Here is a 23,362-nt window from a genome sequence, read left to right on the forward strand (position 1 = left end):
AGGGAGGGGGTTGGCTTCAGATAAAGAGTGAGCTGTCTATATTTGAGGGACTTTAGCCTAATTGAGATATACATGGTCAATAGTGTGTGCACTCATGGTTGATCAATTTGTTTCACAGTTTGGACTATGAGATAACGATACTTTTGAACATGCGTGATATACCTTGATGTACCAGAACTACAAACCTAAGATTGAAATTTTGGAATTCAACTCCATCATTAGCTTTTATAATTCATTTAAACGGAGGTACATTTTTTAAGCCGGGATTTCATGATTTCAAATTCATATATCAAACCTAGAGATATACACATACATGCATGTTCAAACTTTATAACCATCCACTTTATTCATACACATTCACATTTTTGCTTTTGTCATCATATTTAGTATAAACACATTTGGAATTTCATTTGAATTGGACCGTATGATGGTATTTGCTTGTAGTAGCTCAATGATCCATATTTGAATTGAATGGACAATCTAAGTTTCGAGTTGGAGACATTGATTTTCAAAACTTGCACTTTTTTTGCATGGAAAACAAACAAATTCTTGGCCATGATATCATAGTCGGCCGTACAAGAGCAGAATATAATTTCAGGAGCCAAAAGCTTTCAAACTTCCCGCTCACATCGAAATATCTTGCGCCCAAAAGTTTAGCCCTGCGATATTCCTATTTTACACTGCCACATGAACGGAAAAGGGCTGCTTTGGTAAATCCACTGTTTTCCCCTCTTTGCCCCCAACATTCTTCCCCAGAGCCCCTCCCCTTGCCCTCCCCGACCCCCCAACCACGGGAAGCCGCCGAATCTAGTCCTCCGCCGCTGCGGTGGACCTCACACCCCGACGGATCTACCTTCCGCACCTTGGAACCCCCAACTCCCAACTCACCACTTCACCGGAGCCGCTTCAGCGACCGGCTTATCCACCGCTCCAGATCTCCTTGACCGCCATCATGGTGCACCACACCGGATCTGCTTAACCGGCGCATAATGTCTACTACACAACCTTCTTCTTGTAGACGTTGTTGGGCCTCCAAGTGCAGAGGTTTGTAGGACAGTAGCAAATTTCCCTCAAGTGGATGACCTAAGGTTAATCAATCTGTGGGAGGCGTAGGATGAAGATAGTCTCTCTCAAGCAACCCTGCAACCAAATAACAAAGAGTCTTTTTTGTCCCGAACACACCCAATACAATGGTAAATTGTATAGGTGCACTAGTTCAGCGAAGAGATGGTGATACAAATGCAATATGGATGATAGATATGAGTATTTGTAATCTGGTAAATATAAAAACAGCAAGGTAACTAATGATAAAAGTGAGCATAAACGATATTGCAATCCTAGGAAACAAGGCCTACGGTTCATACTTTCACTAGTGCAAGTTGTCTCAACAATAATAACATAATTGGATCATATAACTATCCCTCAACATGCAACAAAGAGTCACTCCAAAGTCACTAATAGCAGAGAACAAACAAAGAGATTATGGTAGGGTACGAAACCACCTCAAAGTTATTCTTTCTGATCGATCTATTCAAGAGTCCGTAGTAAAATAACATGAAGCTATTCTTTCCGTTCAATCTATCATATAGTTCGTACTAGAGTAACACCTTAAGACACAAATCAACCAAAACCCTAATGTCACTTAGATACTCCAATGTCACCTCAAGTATCCGTGGGTATGATTATAGGATATGCATCACACAATCTCAGATTCATCTATTCAACCAACACAAAGAACTTCAAAGAGTGCCCCAAAGTTTCTACCGGAGAGTCAAGACGAAAACGTGTGCCAACCCCTATGCATAAGTTCATGAGGTCACAGAACTCGCAAGTTGGTCACCAAAACATACATCAAGTGGATCACATGATATCCCAATGTCACCACAGATAAGCACGTGCAAGACATACATCAAGTGTTCTCAAATCCTTAAAGACTCAATCCGATAAGATAACTTCAAAGGGAAAACTCAATCCATTACAAGAGAGTAGAGGTGGAGAAACATCATAAGGTCCAACTATAATAGCAAAGCTGGCGATACATCAAGATCGTACCACCTCAAGAACACGAGAGAGAGAGAGAGAGATCAAACACATTGCTACTGGTACATACCCTCAGCCTTGAGGGTGGAACACTCCCTCCTTGTCATGGAGAGCGTCGGGATGGTGAAGATGGCCACCGGAGAGGGATTCTCCCCTCCGGCAGGGTGCCAGAACGGGTCTAGATTGGTTTTCGGTGGCTTCGGAGGCTTTTGGCGGCGGAACTCCTGACGTTTCTGATCCCCGATGGTTTTAGTGTATATGGACATATATAGGCGAAAGAAGTCGGTCAGGGGAGCCACGAGGGGCCCATGAGGGTGGGGGGCGCGCCCAAGGGGTAGGGTGTTCCTGCGTGCCTCGTGGCTTCCTCGAAGCTTCCCCGACGTCTACTCCAAGTCTCCTGGATTGCTTCTGTTCCAAAAATAACTCTCCCGAAGGTTTCATTCCTTTTGGACTCCGTTTGATATTCCTTTTCTTCAAAACACTGAGATAGGGAAGAAAACAACAATTTGGGCTGGGCCTCCAGTTAATAGATTAGTCCCAAAAAATAGTATAAAAGTGTATAAATAAGCCATTAAACATCCAAAACAGAATATATAATAGCATGGAACAATCAAAAGTTATAGATACGTTGGTGACGTATCAGCGCACTCATCCACCATAGTGTAGGCCCATCACTGACTCCCTCGTTCGTCCCTTCGTTGGCCCTTCATACAAGCCCTCATTCGCCGCAACAGATCCGCCTCACCGAAAGCACTGTACAACGCGCCAGCCGAAGCCTTCATCCACTGCACCGGACCCGCTCCGCGGATGCCATATTCAATTCCACCAGCCTTACTTTGCCGACACCGCAGCCTTATTAGGTTATTTCAATTTGTACTCCTTAGGTTTTTCTCTTTATCATGCAACCGTTCACTTACCACAGATGAGCTTTCTTGTATGTCGACAGGCGCCGCAACCGTAGCACCGGAGCCGCTTCAGCGACGGCGACAGCCGGCCCAAATTCAACCGCAACACAAGCACCATCGACGATCCTTAGCTATCAAGTATGCCAACGATACCCATACGGCGCCGAGAATCAGGTACTATTATCCAACGACCGGCGCCTACGTTCACTTTCTTAGCATAAGCACCGCACCTTTGAATTTGTTCAGGGCATCATTCAGTTTTTCATGAGACGTGTTATTCTGCTTGCACCTGTAGGGCCATACTTCTGGCAGCAAACATGTTACATGTGCTAAATTACATACCAATGCACATATAGTCAATATGCTTTAGTTTTGTCCTAATTATTACTTTACTTCCTAGATATCACCGTCTACTATTTTACTTCTTGCATGCTATATTTATGATAATGGTGTTGTTCTGATGCCACCTGTTGGTTCCATCAGACTGCTTCATGTTCTCTATGCTTAATTACACATCAGCAAACTAACATGTGGTTCCGCTGGTTTTTGTTTGTTTTACCCTACATTTTCTGATGCTAGATATTACATCACTTCTCTGAGCCTTTGTTCATTAATTTTTTGTGTGTTCTTAATCTTCCCATGTTGCATGACTAATTTGATGCTTCTATTAATTATGGAGCTGTCAACCCCATCAAGCAAAATATTTGTTCTTTTGGGGTTGGCACCTCGAACAAGCATAAAAATAGAGGGACATGGATATATTGTCGTGTATGCACACACCCTTCTTTCATTAGTTTATATGAACCATTGATGATCAATTCGAACTAGTGCATGTGATTAAAATTAATTTTACCTAAATAGAGGGTGCAGAATAAACTACAACAAGTAGATTTGCAACCACGGGATGCTGACGATATCTTCAAAGAACATTGCAACAGCAGCGAGGCTTCACAAAAACATATGGTAAGCCAGTGTGTTTTAGTACATGTGAAATGTAATGCATGTGGGCTACTTTCTTGGCTTGTGCCCTCAACCTGTAATCCTACAGAATAACAAATAGTGTAGTTGTCTGCTTTGCTGTATTGCTTGATTCAAATGCTTGTTTGTTACTTGTTATGCTATACCTGAGTTGGCCAATATGTCAGTAGTGCCTGCTGCACTATCATAAAGAAATGCATGCCTGGTTCATTTGAGTCCTTAACCTTTCCTTTGAACTTCATCACAAGACTGTCTTCGTAGTTTATATGAGGCCACATTGTTAAGTGCTCTCTCAGATTATTTCAGCTGCTTAGATGCCTTGGCAACTTGAATATAGTGGTGCTATACTCCCTTTCAACTAGGGATGTCAAGTGGGTCTTGTTTAATCCCGATTAAAGTCCACTAGTGGTATGATAGTTCAAAAGAGTTTTTGTTTTTTGAGGAAAATGAACCAGGGAGCTAGCAAAAACTAACTAGATGGGACTGGCGAATGTCGTTTATTTGCCACTTACATCCCTATTTTCATCTTGCCATTTTAATTTCTTTTCGGCTGATGCTGCTTCGAACCATTTAAATATAGCTTACCATGCTCGGCAATAATTCGTATGTCGTTTACCATGTAAGCTTACAACCTGGATCATGCGGTAACTATCTTTACTTATGTCCAACGGAAACCTTTCAGGATGGCGTTCACACTAGGACACAATGTACAACCCCAGAATCTATTTGTGGAAGGAGTGCGCCATCCATGTTACCAGATGGTAGCAGTTCAGAGGCAACACCAACAGAGAGCAGTCTGAGCATAGATATTATAGTTGTGGCTGCCATGAATGAGGTAATCTCGATCTTGAAGCTGGAAATTATGCAATTAGCTGCACGCATTATGCAAGCAACCTAAGAATTGGAGGACGAAGGAGGTCCTGCTACTTCTGCTATCTGAAGCCCAGGGTAATCCCAGTTCTTCTTTAGTTAGCAGTTGAAATTATCATTAGATTATTGTACTTGCATGTTGTGTCATGTCTCTGAATGGATTATGTTGTAAGACCCCCTATGTTGTCCATGTGTTGTAATGATCCAATTTTTTAGGTGAGGTAATCCTCAGTACTTGTATGATTGACATAAGGTGAACTGTTTTTCGTGTGAGCATATTGTATTGGATGAAATAACTATTTTACTCAAAGTGTATCCAACCTACTGAATTCAAAGATCACATCATTTCTAAATCATAATCATATATAAAGGTGGAATAAATCTTTGTTGTGGTTTTGAAGAAATAAATAACAAAAGGTAGAATTATCTGTGGATATTCATAATCGAATAAAAATTGGATTTGGATTTAGTTGCCAGGGCCCAGGGCAAACGTGAATGCTAATTCTCCCAAGTTTTGAACAAAGCAGCTAAACACCCACTATCATTGGTGGGCTGCCGAAGCAAGTGTTTGCGAGATGGAAATTACTGTCTACCCCTGACACTTGACATCCTTATCGACCGGATTTACACTGCTGTCGATAGGGGTAGACTAGTAACTTCAATCACACGTGACACGATAGTCTCTAAGCCCATTCATACACGGTGGGCACCAAATGTGGGCAGCAAAACACATTTGATTCAAGCTCGTCCGAAAGACATGTGTCTCTCCCTCCATTTCCCTATTCATCCATGGTGGGCGGCAAAACAAACTCTCCTCGTCCGAAATCGATGTAGGCTAATATGTTAAATAGGGGCCGATGTGTAACTTCCCTCAGATGTGACACAACCGCCCTACCAGTCAGCCCCGTTCATACACCGTGGGCGCCAACCGTGGGCGACAAAACACCCTCTCCTCGCCCGAAATCGTTACCAGCAAATATTTGGGAGATGCGAGATTACCATCCTATCCCCAACCGACGTGATGTCCGAAATTTTAAATGGGGGATAAGTTCGTAACTTTCCCACATTTCAGACAAGCGCATCCCAAAGTTTGAGATCCCCTCCCCCCATTTCCCCATTAATACACCATCGGCGCCACGACAACCTCCCCACTACGGTCAATATCCTCCGTCTCCCACCCCATCCTCCACCTTGCCAGAGCCGCTACCCCTACCCCGTCGTCCACTGCAAGAGATGGATGTCTCTCATCCATGACGCCGGACTAGGATCCTTTCACCGCGTCGTCTCGCTTCATCGGCGCCATCGTCCACCTTGTCGTTGCCGCTCCTACGACCGCCTTGTCCACGGCAACAGGATTTATCCCCCTACCCGGCTGTCTTCCATCTAAAGTATTCTTCCCCGCCGCCGACAGCCATCGCACCCGCAACACCCTCAACGTACCAGCAGGGGCCTACATGGCGTCACAAGAGAGGTGGTACTCTTCCATATGTGCTTAAGTTATTGATCTCACCCAGAAAATAGATCTTAAATTGTTTACTGTACTTTTCTTGTCCATACCAAATCATAGTGGCTAGTTGAATGCAAACATTGGTTTTGAAGTAGCTTTGTCCGGTTTGCGCCGTCAGATCCGCCATGTCACGGTCACTATACTCGTAAAGCTTATGGTTTCTGTGGCACCCCAGCTCAGAGCAACCGGTTTACCCTACATTGCCAGCCTAGAGATCGAGTCTTCTGGCAATACACAACAACATGGTACATAAACAACCGCTTTATTGATGCTAGCGGACTACATAGGTCTGATATTACATCGAGATATGAGGCCAAGCAGCACACACGGTGCTGCTGGACAGTATGTACATTATTTAATGAACATGATGGGGCCTCAATCACACGAACTACGCAGCAGCGGAAGAACGACGAGGTGGCACTCCATAGCATAGGGACAACAACGTGGAGACGGCCTAGACGCGAGATGCGCTCCGATGCGAAACGACTTGCCTGAAAGCTGGCATAACATGCCAGGTCAGTACATTGAATGTACTTGCAAGCTCACAACAAACATAAGCACGATGACAGACAATATCATGATAATTAATCCGGTTAAATCAATGCAAGAAAAAGTACAGATGCAATGCAAACCATATGTGCCCCGAGTCTCACGGACTCGCTTACCAGACGGTTAACTCATAACCAAACGGTGACCATACCGGGGTCACACCTGAAACCAATCACTCATGAACACCTCAAGAGTTCATGATCCACCACGAACCAATGCATCACAACAATCAATTAGTTTGCAAGATCTATTTGAAAAGTTGATCCATGGTGTGACTTACTCACGAGTTATGCCCATAACCGAGGACGCGACTATTGTCGTGGATCTAAGACTGACAGTAGAATGGGGGGTAGGTATGAGGAGGCAAGATCCTAGCTATGGAGTAGTTGTACGCACGAGTTTTACGAGTTCGGGCCCTTCTCGGAGGAAGTAACAGCCCTACATCTCGGTGCCCTGAGGCGGTTGACTGGATTATACGTGTGTGTGTGTTTACAAAAGTGCGAACCCTTGTCCCAGAGGAGGGGGTGGCTTATATAGAGTGCGCCAGGATCCCAGCTCCCCTCCGTTACACAGGGTTCAATGTTCATAAAGGTGGGGAGTTACTGGTAACGTCTACAATAAAGTGTTATAAATGCCCATAATGCTATGGTTTAAGTCGCGACCGTTGCAGAGTGGAGGGCTTCTCGTCTTCTGGTGGTCGAGTGTCTTCAAGGTGGTCGAGTGTCTTCAAGTAAGTCGGGTGAGCACATCTTCATGGTCGAGTGGATGATATTTTCTCTTCGTCTGCTTCTGATTCTTTGTAAAGATGTCCTCGGGGAGGGTATGCTGGACAGGTCCATGACCCTACCCTAGGTACATAGCTTCATCATTAGCCCCCGAATGGATCAGGGTTCGAATGAGGAAGGGGTTGAGAACACTTCTGACCCACTCTTTGTGCTATGAATATGCATTGTCCTGAAACAATGAGTTGAGGAGACGACGTCGACTCCTTTCTCAATCGCCTTGGTCCATTCTTGGTTGTTGTCGAGTGAACTTTCATGGTTGAATTCCGAATGATGATGTAGAGGGTGTTTGTCTTCAGTCTGACAGGTTGTTCCACTCTTCGTGGATCTCGCGGGATTTGAATTTTGGGAAGCGCGCCAGACGGGAGGAAACGAGGTCATCGGGACGGATTAGGTAAGTCTCCTCGATCCCCGCGCCACCTTTTTCGCCACATACTGCGCGCGCAACTGTTGCAGGATTTGTTTAGATCGCTTTGGTCCACTAGTCAGTCACTTGGCGGAAGGTCTTATAAAAGGTCTCGGGCCAAGCCTCTGCTCCGCACGCCACCATTCTCTCTTCTCTTTCTCCCGATCTCTCCGCCACTCTCACTTCCGCCTCGTCGCCGGACCTCCGCTCGAGATCGATCTGCCACCATGGGGAAGGATAAGAGGCGGTGTTGGAACGCGCGAAGAAGGCGACCGCGAAGGCGAAGGGCAAGCGGACCAGCCGGGGCGGATCCTCGTCGAGGTCTGGCCTACTGGCGGGCTGGATCCAGGGCAACTGGATCCACTCGGCAATCACGCAGGACGACCTCGACGACCTGGTGGAGGGGGGATTGACCCCCCACAAGTCGGCTCGGCTCCCGGCGGACGAAACTAAGCTGCAGCCTAGAGAGGGTGAGTGTGTCCTCCTAGCAACCCATGTAGATCGCGGATTCTCGCTGCCTCCCCACCCTTTCTTCCGAGGTTTTTTGAACTTCTTTGGGGCTCATCTCCACCACTTCACTCCGAACACCATAGTCTATCTGACCGCTTTCGTGTCCATGTGCGAAAACTTCTTGGGCTGTCGACCGCACTGGGGGCTTTTCAAACACATCCTCACTTGCCATTCCCAATCGGTCAAAAAGGCCAAGTCGAGTGACGAGAGGACGCGGGTGATCCAGATGTGCGGTGGTCTGGGGATCCAGATGAGGAGCAAGAGTACTTTCCCAATGATGATCCTTCCTGACTCGGTCCAAGGCTGGCAGTCAACTTGGTTTTATTGCAAGGATCAGCCAACCCCTGGCCAGTCGACTGGACTTCCTCCTTTCTCCTTGGCTTGAGTGGAGAAGCCTGCTCCCCTGAAGGTAGTTCCAGAAGAGAAGGCGCAGGTCAAGGAGCTGGTCGAATGGGTCGTCCAGCTTGTCCACGACAGAGTGACCGGGATGGATCTGCTGGAGGTCTTTCTCGTTCGACGCATCCAACCTCTTCAGGCGCGTGATCATCCGATGTGGATGTACTCTGGGCTCAAAGATACCACTCGGATCCACCCGGAGGAGGCCAGCGAGGATATCTTGGAGAACTGGTTAAGGGGAATCACTGGCAACAAAGACAACCCTCGGGGATCCAGGAGGGTGATTCCATTCGACAACTCGCGCCAGCCGGAGCAGGTATATTTCTGTTTTATCAAGTATCTTTCCGATTCACCACGTGATGTCCCGTTTGTGGTCGACTGAATGTCTTTTGATTGTTATCCTTTCAGGCCCTCATTGAAATGTACTCGATGCCCAACGGAGTGCAGGACCCCGGCGCTGAAGAAGAAGGGAGCGGGGGCAAGAGCGGCGAGGAGCATTCGGAAGCCGAGGAGGACGAGGAGAGCGATGAATTGACCAATGAGGAAGAAGTCGACTCACCTCCTCGCAGGGAGAGGAGGTCCAAGCACACTCATGACCCGGCACGCGCTCCGGACTTGGTGGCTGCGCCGATCGGGAAATCCTTGAAGTGCCCCAGGATGTCTTCCCCGACGCCAACTGAGAATCCTCCAAAGCAATCCAAGGTCGCGCCGCTTCCAGCACCGAAACTGCCGAAAGCCATCTCTTCCAAACCGCCCAAAGCTTTGCCTCGGATCAAAGTGACTGTTCCTACTATCTCCGGGTAACCATCTGACTTGTCCTTTATGTGGATTCAATTAACTGGGTGTAACCGATTGAATGCGGGCCTTTGCAGTGCTGCTACGTCAGGGACCTCTTCATACCAGTACCGGGACGAGGAAATGGAGGATGCGGTGACCTCCAACCTAGGTATGAACTCTTGCGATTTCGATTCTTGATCCTTTTAGGGTCGAGTGGTTCACTTGGGGTCGAATGTTCTGTCTTGCAGCTCCACCCAACATCATTGACCTTCCAGACGACGACGAAGATGTGGCTCCCAAGCCTAGGAAGAGCAAGAAGGTAACAGCTGGCAGGGTGGCTCGACAGGAACCAACTGCAACGCCTCCCGTCTGTCAAGCTGAAGATGCGGGCAGGGCCGCTGTGACGTTCGCTGCACCCTTGCCGAGTGGGCACCCCACGCGGTCGACCGCGCCTGTGGTTCCTGTCGGATTGCGGGTTCCGGCAGACCCTTGAGGTTCGAACACTGGGGTGCGCGCAGAGATTTCGCCTCCTACCTACCTGCACCCCTCCGCCTTGCTAAGATCTAAGCTATGGAAAGAACAACACGAGAGACACAGGGTTTATACTGGTTCGGGCCACCGTTGTGGTGTAATACCCTACTCCAGTGTGTGGCGTGGTGGATTGCCTCTTGGGCTGATGATGATGAACAATACAAGGAAGAACAGCCTCGCGAGGGTCTGTTCTTGGCTGGGGCGATGAACTGCTTTTGAACCTATCGATTGACCTGTCTCTTGCCTCCTGCAGAAGTCTTGTACTCTTATCTCCAAGTTTGCCGAACTCGAAGAGAAGCATAGGCAACTCAACTTAGACTTGGAATTGGCTCAGCAAAATCTGAAAAAGCTCAAGACGAGGCCGCTGGTATGAAAGGTAACTGATTGCCGACTGAATTTCAATATATCTCTTTGATCTCTTTTTCGATTCGATTATTTCTTTTGCAGAGAAAATGAAGTTGGCTCTGGACAAGAAGGACTCAGACCTTGCCGCCGTGCAAAAAGCAGCCCAAGACAAAACTGCTCTCGCAGAGACGAAGCTTGCTTCAGTCGGAACGCTTGAAGGAGAGGTGACTAGACTGACATCTTGTCTTAATGAAGCTAACCGCGAAGTGACCATCCTGAAGAAGGATAAGGTCGCCCTGAACGAAAAGTTGGAGTCTGCGATCCGCAAGAGGAACGACACAGAAGCTTATATGAGGACCCTCGCCAAGAAGCTTTATCTCGTGATGGGAGGTATTTCTTTTAATCCGACTGTGTTGATGTTTGCCATCGGATTTTGCTCGGTTGATTGAACTGACTCTTGGCTGCAGAACTTTGTCAAGACTTTGATGATGAAACTGGGAGGATCGAGACAGGCCTGGACCCTATCGCTTCCCCGGTCTGCGACGAAACTGCGATGAACGTGCTCCGACTGGAGTCCCGTATCGCCAGCGCCACAAGCTACCTCGCACGCCCGAAGGAGGTTGTCTCTCGAATCGACTCGACGCTTTGGCCGGAGGTGACGCTTCATAATGATCTGGAATCTCTGATGACTCGACTGAACGAGATCCCTGACCGAGTGCAAGAATGGAAGAAATCCTCCGCCCGGTGTGGTGCTGACGTGGCGCTGTCCCTGGTGCGAGTCCATTGCAAGGAGGTTCATGAAGACAAGCTGGCTGCGATCAAAGTCGCTAACACCAAAAAGCACGACTTCCAGTCCTTCATGGAGACTTTCATTGCTGCCGCCACTCGGATCGCTGATGGGATCGATCTGGACTCATTCGTGGAGCCTGCCAGTCCTCCTCCGGCTGAGTGAACAATCTTATGAAACTTGGATACGCTTTAAATTTTCCTCGGAATGCCGAGTGGTTTCTGTAACCGTTAAACTCCTTCGGGCTTGGTGCCCGAGTACTTTTGATTCGCTGCTTGGAACCTTTTAGTATTTATCTGAATTTGGTTTATCTCCGAATGTGCTTGTGTTTGCCTTCGGATGGACTTTGCTTGCTGCACCTCTTCTTCCTTGCGGATAGGGATGGAGCGGACATTGTATTTGTGCCGCAGCTCCAAAGGAGAGGGTGGCAGTCGACCTACACCTCGTCGTCCTTGCGGATAGGGATGGAGCGGACGTTGTATTTGTGCCGCAGCTCCGAAGGAGAAGGTGGCAGTCGACCTGAACCTCGTCGTCCTTGCAGATAGGGATGGAGCGGACGTTGTATTAGTGTCGCAGCTCCGAAGAAGAAGGTTGCAGTCGACCTACACCTCGTCGTCCTTGCGGATAGGGATGGAGCGGACGTAGTATTTGTGCCGCAGCTCCGAAGGAGAAGGTGGCAGTCGACCTGCACCTCGTCTTCCTTGCGGATAGGGATGGAGCGGACGTTGTGTTAGTGCCGCAGCTCCAAAGAAGAAGGTTGCAGTCAACCTGCACCTCGTCGTCCTTGTGGATAGGGATGGCTATCAAACTTAGGCGAGTACTGGACTGTAGCTAAGCCCCCGAGTGGGAGGATTGCTCTCCACTCGGTAGGATTTTGTAACATCCCAAATTTTCAATTTGGAATGTTATACATTAGATCATCAATGCATATCATATTTTATTTTGCATTTTGGTTGATCCTAGAAATTCTACGCAGCTCAATGACCCACGGAGAGAGTTGGGGATTTCGCTATTTTCATATTTGAGTTTTCTCAAATTTTGAGAATAGGATCATTTGATTTTATTTATTTTATCATCAATTATTTCTATTACAAAAATATGAGAGAGGGAATAAAATGACTTTCCCAAAATAAAGAAATATTGAGGATCAAATAATAAAATCAAATAAGATTTTATTTCGGAGTTTTTCGGTGTTTTATTTGAATTTAGGAAAAATGTGCGTTTTTCAAAATTGCATTTAGGTCCCAAATAAATGTACACCTTGCGCGGCTTGATTTTAGAAGCCCGTGAAAATTTATTTCGGAATTTTTGTAGTCCGTTTAGTATTTCTTTTTATTTTTCTTCCGCGCGTAATATTTTTTTTAAAAAAACGAACCGACCTACGGGCCGTGTCCGGATAGGACTCCGGCCCGAGGTGGCTTTATAAGCCAGCCCACCCAGGAACCCTAGCCCCAGCCGCCCGACCCCGCCGCCACCCGCGTCGCCACCGCCCACCGCAGCCGCCGCCGCCGCCACCGGATTCCTCGTGCCGAGGTTTGCCGCGCCTCGACTTCTGTACCATCGTTTTTTTTAAAATAGATCGGTTTTCGTCGTTTTTTTGTTAGATTCGGTTTTTTTAAATAGATCGGTTTTTCCGATTTATTTAAATAGTGAGCGTTCATCCGTTCGTTCATTCTAGCGAGCGTTTGTCATTTTTCTTTTTCTCGGATTAAATCCGCGATTTTTCTGATCGCGATTCCTGATCCGATTTTCGTTTTAGTATAACTTTTCGCTCGTTCATCGGAATTAGGCGATTCAAGCGCCTAGAGTTTCGTCTCGAAACCCTCTATCCGTTTAACCAACTTAAACAAGATTTTGCTACTATAAAATTTGCCCTAGATCCAGATTTGTAGAACGAAGTTGTTTTCTTTCGCCGTTTGACTTTCGTTGCTTCGTTCGATTTGATTCTTTTTGCAAACCGGAGTTCTTAAGTTGAACCTTCTGGTTAGATCTCTTATTTGAGTTTTACCCGTGCATTAGATGAGTACTTATTGTATGCTTGTTTGTTTGTCTGCGATAGAATACCCGGAGTGCGCCGCCTGTTACTTCGAATCTCTAGGTTTCGCGGATCATCAGCAAGGCAAGTAACACTTTGATCATACCTTTTCTACAACCCAGTTTTATTGCATTAGATCAATCCTCACACATTGCATGATTAGGATCTAATTAAATTGTGGTATGGGAAGTAGATGAGGTAGTACCTATTACCTATTATTATCAAACCATTGGGAGTTACTTCTACGTTCGCTTATTATGCCATGCTATGCTAGTAGACGTGGATTGGGTGAGTGATATCCATGACAGATGTGAGTTTGTTAATTAATGGTTTATCTAAGGTGGCAACTTAAACACACATCTGGGTGGATTGAGGCACCTGGGTATTCCCGGACTTGCCTGTTTTCTTTTGGACCGCCACCCAGTCTCAAAGGGATCATGAGACTATTCATACTAGAAACTTCCGTGTGCATCCACAAGCTATTATGGGCTCTAGCATAGTTAACTAAGTCGTGCGAACTCTTACAGTGGTAGACTAGCAGATGTAGGGGATGTAGGTGGTACGGTCTACCCAATCGTAAGGTGCTAGCGCTTCTGGAAGACTATGTCTCGGTCATCCGTCTTCTTAAACACCATGTAGTGCGAGAAACCAAACGGAGGCGATCGAGTCTTGTGGGGAAAAGTGCGCAAACCTCTGCAGAGTGTAATAAACTAATCATGATTAGCCGTGTCCCCGATTATGGACACTTGAGTATCTAGTACCTGGATTATCATGTGAATCTCAACATGTTACTCTAAATTAATTTTGTCGGGTTATGTTTAATGATGATGCCTAATTGGGATTGAGAATGCTGTCAACCATTCTCAATGTTTAACAACCACCATGATAGTAATTAAATGTATTCCTTTGCAGTAGGGAAAAATTGGCTTTACACAAAACTGTAACCATAGAGCTTTCCACCAGCCAAATATGCATATAGAATAGCTGTTTCATTCCATTACTCTCTATGTGTTACCTTGCCAGCATATTCCATGTGCTGACCCATTTCGGGCTGCAACGTTAATGTTGCAGACTTTTCAGACGATGATTAAGGAGTTTTTAGGTCGTGGTTCTATACTCAGTGATGCCATTGGAGTTGATGGACTCACTTATCTTCCAAGCCTTCCGCTGTTATCGTTATTAGATGGCCTTAAGCCATATTTATTGTAATAAGTTCTCTTTTGAGACACTCGATGTAATACGTGTGTGATTGCTACTCTGCTATAAATCCTCCGAGTACTATGTGGTGTCAGCATTACTGATCCAGGGATGATACTGGAGCACAGAGATCAGACTGTGTGGTCGCTGCAGAGATGGTATCAGAACACACGCTGACTGTAGGACACGACGACTAAGCTAAAGACCTAGATCACTTTTCACTCTCTTCTCTTCTGACTTCTCATCTTTTCTACTCTTTAGGATGGCGGATGCAAGGAACAAGTTCATGCAACCGGATGAAGATACACCCTTTGGACGTCACTTGAAGGAAGTCACTAGATACCTGAATATAGGAGTACCAAGCTTCACAGGAACCTATAACGCCACTTTACCTAAAGAAGAGCGCTGGATGATTCAAGTTCAAGTTCCAGGAAGGACGTTCATGCCAGTCACTGAGCCCATAGAGTTTTCTTTTGATGCACCAACTTGGAGTCTAGGACAGAGCATGGCAGCTCACATCGCCATGGGATGCATTGGAGAAGTCTACCGCAAGGATCTCAAGGATACTATCTACCAGATTTGTGGGTGCCGAGATGAGCACTGGGAGATGACCAGCACCAGGAAGGATAGATCAATCGCAGCTTTTATCTAGGAGCTAAACCAGCACATTCGACGACAGGAGAACCAGAAGTGCGCCGACATGATAGATCTGGAGAAGGCTGAGACTAGAATCAAGGAACTGGAGGAAGAACTCAAGGCTACACGTGAAGATTATGAAGAAGAAATTGAAGTATTGGTGGAGAAGACTGATGACCTGATCAAGAAGATTGGAATATTTATGGGAGGCCCTACGCCAGTGGATGAAGACGAAGAACCCAAGGAAATTAGCCCGGAAGACTACATCATCATCGACGTCACCGACTCGGAACCAGATAGTAGCGATGATGACAATGTTGATGAAGCTGGAGCAGATATCATGAAGTCTGCAACTGAAGAAATATTTCTAGTAGATCACCTCATCACTAGTAGTAGTCCACCATGTAAATATAGTAGTCCGAGCACTTTTGCAATAGATAGATCGATTGTATGCCCTTGTTTGATTGAATGAAGTGAATTGTTTGTTTTGCCTCATGTGCATATGGGTAGTGTTTTCTCTTTAGACCCCCTCTATTCTTACATCTCATCTTTTCTAAACCCTCAGATGCCTCCGAGACGTGACCCCGGATTTGCCTTTCCACCAGAGCTCACCCAGTTGATCCAGCAGCAGAACACATTGATACAGTTGCTAGTCCAGAATCAGAATCAGGGGAACAACAACAACAACCCACCACCACCACCACCACCTGTTGACCACTTAGCCCGTTTTCTTAGGCTGAATCCATTGGTGTTTTCCAGTAGCACCGAGCCGATAGTAGCAGATGATTGGCGCCGCAAGACAGCTAGGGAGTTGACCACAACAGGATGCACAGATGCGGAGAAGGTGAAGTTTGCCGCACATCAGTTAGAAGGACCCGCAGCATCATGGTGGGAGAATTTCACAATCACTTTCCCAGTCGACACTGTCACATGGGACCAGTTTCGGCAGGCTTTTCGTACTACACATGTTTCAGCAGGAGCTATGGCCATGAAGAAGCGTGAGTTTCACAACTTGCGCCAAGGAGGAAGGACAGTTGGCCAGTATGTGGAGGACTTTAGTAAGTTAGCACATTATGCACCAGATGACGTCGCTACGGATGCAGCTAAGCAAGTGAAGTTTCTAGAAGGACTGAATGATGAGTTGAGCATGCTGTTGATGGTAGCCACCTTCAACAACTACCAGGAGTTGGTAGATCGTGCTCTCATGATTGAAGGCAAGCAGCAGCAAATTGAGAATCGCAAGAGGAAGTATGGACAAGGAAAGTACAATTCAGGAGCTCAGCAGAAGCCACATTTTACCCCTAGACCGGGAGGACATTTTCAGCATACCCATGGAGGAGGTAGCTCGCACAATCACAATGGCACCAAGAATGGAAATGGCAATGGAGGAAGCAACGGCCAGAACCGCACCAACCCATCAACCCCAGCCAAGAAGGACCTGAGCCAAGTCACTTGCTTTAAGTGTTAGAAGACCGGACATTATGCTAATGAATGTCCTGAAGGCCAACATGGCAATGGAAGTTCTGGGAAGAAGCCGAACCCTTTCAACAGGGGACAGGTGAACCACGTTAGCGTGGAGGAGGTTGAAGCTCAGCCCGATGCAGTAATAGGTAAGTTTTTGGTTAAGTCATTTACTGCACTCGTTCTTTTCGATACTGGTGCATCGCATTTATACATCTCAAGGGGATTTGTGGATAAGTATAACCTATCAACCCAAGCCCTTAGGTCACCCATGTTAGTAACCTCGCCTGGAGCAGAGTATGTGGCTAGCCTATGGTGCGATCGGTTACCATTAAGGATTGGTAACTATGTTTTTCCCTCAGACCTAATAGTATTGGAATCCCAAGGATTGGATGTGATATTAGGCATGGATTGGTTATCAAAGTATGAAGGGAATATTGAATGTGCTAGTAAGTCAATTTTTCTTACCACCCCAGAAGGGAGAAGAATCAAGTATGTATCCCGGCATGTGCCAAAGAGGACTCAAGTAAATTGCCTAACAGGAGTTGTGCAGGAGGAAGTACCAGTGGTAAAGGATTTCCCTGAAGTATTTCCAGAAGAGTTGCCAGGCATGCCACCGGATAGAGATATTGAGTTTTTGATTGAGCTATTGCCAGGCACAGGGCCAATATCAAAGAGACCATATAGGATGCCAGCAAAGGATTTGGTAGAAATTAAGAAGCAGATTAAGGAGTTACTGGATAGGATATATTCGCCCAAGTTCTTCGCCTTGGGGATCGCCAGTACTTCTAGTGGAGAAGAAAGATGGATCGTTAAGGATGGTTGTTGATTATCGAGGATTGAATGAAGTAACGATCAAGAACAAGTATCCACTACCGATGATAAATGATCTGTTTGATCGATTGCAAGGAGCTAAGGTATTTTCCAAGATCGATCTGCGATCATGATACCACCAGTTGAAGATTCGAGAACAGGATATTCCGAAGACAGCTTTTACCACCAGGTATGGGTTGTACGAGTATACCGTTATGTCATTTGGTCTGACTAACGCACCTGCCTATTTTATGAACATGATGAACAAAGTGTTTATGGAGTTTTTGGATAAGTTCATCGTAGTGTTCATTGATGATATCCTGGTTTACTCAAAGAATGAAGAGGAACATAAGGAGCATTTGCGTTTGGTACTTGGAAAGCTCAGAGAACATCAATTATATGCCGACTTCAGCAAATGTGAGTTTTGGTTGAAGGAAGTAGGATTCCTCGGACACGTTATATCCGGAGAAGGAATAGCAGTAGATCCCGCTAAAGTTGAAACCGTGACCAAATGGGAAGCACCGACCACATTTGGAGAGATCCGGAGTTTTCTTGGACTTGCAGGATACTACCGGAGATTTATTGAGAATTTCTCAAAGATTGCGAAGCCTATGACTGAGTTGTTGAAGAAAGATACCAAGTTCATATGGACGGAGGAATGTGAGGCTAGTTTCCAAGAGTTGAAGAAACGTTTGGTTACCTCACCAGTGTTGATTTTGCCAGACCAGACCAAAGATTATGAGGTGTATTGCGACGCTTCACATCGAGGACTTGGAGCAGTGCTTATGCAAGAAGGGAGAGTTGTTTCATATGCCTCAAGACAACTGAAGCCTCATGAGTTGAATTATGCCACGCATGATTTGGAGTTAGCAGCCGTAGTGCATGCATTGAAAACATGGAGACATTTTCTGATTGGAAATCATTGTGAGGTATACACGGATCATAAGAGTTTGAAATACATCTTCACATAGAAGGAGTTAAATCTCAGACAAAGGAGATGGTTGGAGCTTATCAAGGATTATGATATGAAATTGCATTATCACCCCAGAAAGGCTAATGTAGTAGCTGACGCATTAAGCCATAAGAGCCATGTTAACACGCTAATGACGGGAGAAGTACCCAAGGAGTTAGCAGTAAATCTTCATGAACTATGTGTGGAAATAGTTCCGAGAGGCTATGTAGCGGCATTGAAGATTCAGTCAACATTGATGGATAGAATCAGAGAAGCTCAAAGGACTAACAAGGAGATTGCCGTTATAAAGGAGAAACTTAGAAAAGGAAAAGCTAAGGGATTTCGTGAGGATGAGCACGACACCCTATGGTTTGAAGACCGTATTTACGTGCCCAATGACCCGGAGATCAGAAAGTTGATTCTGCAAGAGGCACACGATTCACCATATTTGATTCACCCAGGAAATACCAAGATGTATTTGGATTTGAAGGATATTTTCTGGTGGACCGGAATGAAGAAGGATATTGCGGAGTATGTAGCAGTTTGTGATGTATGTCAGAGAGTAAAGGCAGAGCATCAGAAGCCAGCAGGATTGTTACTACCCTTGCCGACACCCGAATGGAAGTGGGATAAGCTAGGCATGGATTTTATCACGGGATTGCCCAGGACTCGTTCAGGCTATGACTCAATTTGGGTTGTAGTTGATCGATTGACGAAAGTAGCTCATTTCATCCCAGTAAAGACCACTTACACCAGTGCTAAGTTGGCAAAGATATACATGACCAGGATCTTATGTCTGCATGGAGTTCCAAGGAGTATCGTATCAGATAGAGGAACCCCGTTTACCTCAAAGTTCTGGAAGCAGTTGCACGAAACTTTGGGAACTAGGCTAGAATTCAGTACAGCTTTTCATCCACAAACAGATGGACAGACCGAGAGAGTCAATCAGATTTTGGAGGATATGCTGAGAGCTTGTGCGCTAGATTACGGATCTAGTTGGGACGATAATTTGCCATATGCAGAGTTCTCTTACAACAATAGTTACCAAACTAGTTTAAAGATGGCCCCTTTCGAAGCTTTGTACAGAAGGAGGTGCAGGACACCGTTGTCATGGAACGAAGTTGGAGGCCGCCAGTTGTTTGGACCTGACTTGATTAAAGAGTCTGAATAGAAGGTGAAGCTGATTCGCGATAGGCTCAAGATAGTCCAGTCCAGGCAGAAAAGTTATGCAGATTCTAAACGCAAGGAGACAGTTTACGAAGTCAGAGATAGAGCTTATCTTCGAGTATCTCCACTTCGGGGAACAAAGCGTTTTAGAGTTAAAGGAAAAGTTAGCGCCACGATTTGTAGGACCATATCGAGTTTTGGAGCATATGGGAGAAGTGGCCTACAAGTTGGAATTGCCCGAAGGATTGTCAGGAGTTCATAATGTGTTCCACGTTTCTCAGTTGAAGAAGTGCCACGTGGAGATGGCTGACATACCTTTGAGAGACACAGTGCCATTGGAAACTATTCAGTTGGATAACATTTGACCTATGAGGAGAAACCAGTAAAGATTCTCGAGTTTGCCAACCGAGTCACTCGCAGCAAGGTTAACAAGTTTTGCAAGGTTCAGTGGAGCCACCACACAGAGGATGAAGCCACCTGGGAGCGAGAGGAAGATTTTCTCAAGGACCACCCTCACCTATTTTCTAGCCAACCCGAATCTCGAGGGCGAGATTCATCTTAAGGGGGGTAGGTTTGTAACATCCCAAATTTTCAATTCGGAATGTTATACATTAGATCATCAATGCATATCATATTTTATTTTGCATTTTGGTTGATCCTAGAAATTCTACGCAACTCAATGACCCACGGAGAGAGTTGGGGATTTCGCTATTTTCATATTTGAGTTTTCTCAAATTTTGAGAATAGGATCGTTTGATTTTATTTATTTTATCATCAATTATTTCTATTACAAAAATATGAGAGAGGGAATAAAATGACTTTCCCAAAATAAAAAAATATTGAGGATCAAATAATAAAATCAAATAAGATTTTATTTCGGAGTTTTTCGGTGTTTTATTTGAATTTAGGAAAAATGTGCGTTTTTTCAAAATTGCATTTAGGTCCCAAATAAATGTTCACCTTGTGTGGCTTGATTTTAGAAGCCCGAGAAAATTTATTTCGGAATTTTTGGAGTCCGTTTATTATTTCTTTTTATTTTTCTTCCACGCATAATATTTTTCTTCCATTCGTTCGTTCTAGCGAGCGTTCATAGTTTTTCTTTTTCTCGGATTAAATCCGTGATTTTTTTGATCGCGATTCCTGATCCGATTTTCATTTTAGTATGACTTTTCGCTCGTTTATCGGAATTAGGCGATTCAAGCGCCTAGAGTTTCGTCTCGAAACCCTCTATCCGTTTAACCAACTTAAACAAGATTTTGCTACTGTAAAATTTGCCCTAGATCCAGATTTGTAGAACGAAGTTGTTTTCTTTCGCCGTTTGACTTTCTTTGCTTCGTTCGATTTGATTCTTTTTGCAAACCGGAGTTCTTAAGTTGAACCTTCTGGTTAGATCTCTTATTTGAGTTTTACCCATGCATTAGATGAGTACTTATTGTATGCTTGTTTGTTTGTCTGCGATAGAATACCCGGAGTGCGCCGCCTGTTACTTCGAATCTCTAGGTTTCGCGGATCATCAGCAAGGCAAGTAACAATTTGATCATACCTTTTCTACAACCCAGTTTTATTGCATTTTATCAATATTCACACATTGCATGATTAGGATCCAATTAAATTGTGGTATGGGAAGTAGATGAGATAGTACCTATTACCTATTATTATCAAACCTTTGGGAGTTACTTCTATGTTTGCTTATTATGCCATGCTATGCTAGTAGACGTGGATTGGGTGAGTGATATCCATGACAGATGTGAGTTTGTTAATTAATGGTTTATCTAAGGTGGCAACTTAAACACACATCTGGGTGGATTGAGGCACCTGGGTATTCCAGGACTTGCCTGTTTTCTTTTGGACCGCCACCCAGGCTTAAAGGGATCATGAGACTATTCATACTAGAAACTTCCGTGTGCATCCACAAGCTATTATGGGCTCTAGCATAGTTGACTAAGTCGTGCGAACTCTTACAGTGGTAGACTAGCAGATGTAGGGGATGTAGGTGGTACGGTCTACCCGATCGTAAGGTGCTAGCGCTTCTGAAAGACTATGTCTCGGTCATCCGTCTTCTCAAACACCATGTAGTGCGAGAAACCAAACGGAGGCGATCGAGTCTTGTGGGGAAAAGTGCGCAAACCTCTGCAGAGTGTAATAAACTAATCATGATTAGCTGTCTCCCCGGTTATGGACATCTTGAGTATCTAGTACCTATATTATCATGTGAATCTCAACATGTTACTCTAAATTAATTTTGTTGGGTTATGTTTAATGATGATGCCTAATTGGGACTGAGAATGCTGTCAACCATTCTCAATGTTTAACAACCACCATGATAGTAATTAAATGTATTCCTTTGTAGTAGGGAAAAATTGGCTTTACACAAAACTGTAACCATAGAGCTTTCCACCAGCCAAATATGCATATAGAATAGTTGTTTCATTCCATTACTCTCTATGTGTTACCTTGCCAGCATATTCCATGTGCTGACCTGTTTCGGGCTGCAACGTTAATGTTGCAGACTTTTCTGACGATGGTTAAGGAGTTTTTAGGTCGTGGTTCTATACTTAGTGATGATGTTGGAGTTGATGGACTCACTTATCTTCCAAGTCTTCCGCTGTTATCGTTATTAGATGGCCTTAATCCATATTTATTGTAATAAGTTCTCTTTTGAGACACTCGATGTAATAAGTGTGTGATTGCTACTCTGCTATAAATCCTCCAAGTACTGTGTGGTGTCAGCATTACTGATCCAGGGATGACACCGGAGCACAGAGATCAGACTGTTTGAGGTCTGGTCGCTACAGAGATGGTATCAGAGCACACGCTGACTGTAGGACACGACCACTAAGCTAAAGACCTAGATCACTTTTCACTCTCTTCTCTTCTGACTTCTCATCTTTTCTACTCTTGAGGATGGCGGATGAAAGGAACAAGTTCACGCAACCGGATGAAGGTACACCCTTTGGACGTCACTTGAAGGAAGTCACTAGATACCTGAATATAGGAGTACCAAGCTTCACAGGAACCTATAACGCCACTTTACCTGAAGAAGAGCGCTGGATGATTCAAGTTCAAGTTCCAGGAAGGACGTTCATGCCAGTCACTGAGCCCATATAGTTTTCTTTTGATGCACCAACTTGGAGTCTAGGACAGAGCATGGCAGCTCACATCGCCATGGGACGCATTGGAGAAGTCTACCGCAAGGATCTCAAGGATACTATCTACCAGATTTGTGGGCGCCGAGATGAGCACTGGGAAATGATCACCACCAGGAAGGATAGATCAATCGCAGCTTTTATCCAGGAGCTAAACCAGCACATTCGATGACAGGAGAACCAGATGTGCGCCGACATGATAGATCTGAAGAAGGCTAAGACTAGAATCAAGGAACTAGAGGAAGGACTGCTCTCCACTCGGTAGGATTTTTTCAAACTTAGGCGAGTGCTGGACTGCCGTTAAGCCTCTTAGTGAGAGAACTTAGGCGAGTGCTCGACTGCAGCTAAGCCCCCGAGTGGGAGGACTGCTCTCCACTCGGTAGGATTTTTTCAAACTTAGGCGAGTGCTCGACTGCCGTTAAGCCTCTAAGTGAGAGAACTTAGGTGAGTGCTCGACTGCAGCTAAGCCCCCGAGTGGGAGGACTGCTCTCAGCTCGATAGGATTTTTTCAAACTTAGGAGAGTGCTGGACTGGCGTTAAGCCTCTAAGTGAGAGAACTTAGGTGAGTGATC

This window comes from Triticum dicoccoides, chromosome 5A (genome assembly GCF_002162155.2).
Source record: "Triticum dicoccoides isolate Atlit2015 ecotype Zavitan chromosome 5A, WEW_v2.0, whole genome shotgun sequence".
In the NCBI taxonomy this organism is placed as follows: domain Eukaryota; kingdom Viridiplantae; phylum Streptophyta; class Magnoliopsida; order Poales; family Poaceae; genus Triticum; species Triticum dicoccoides.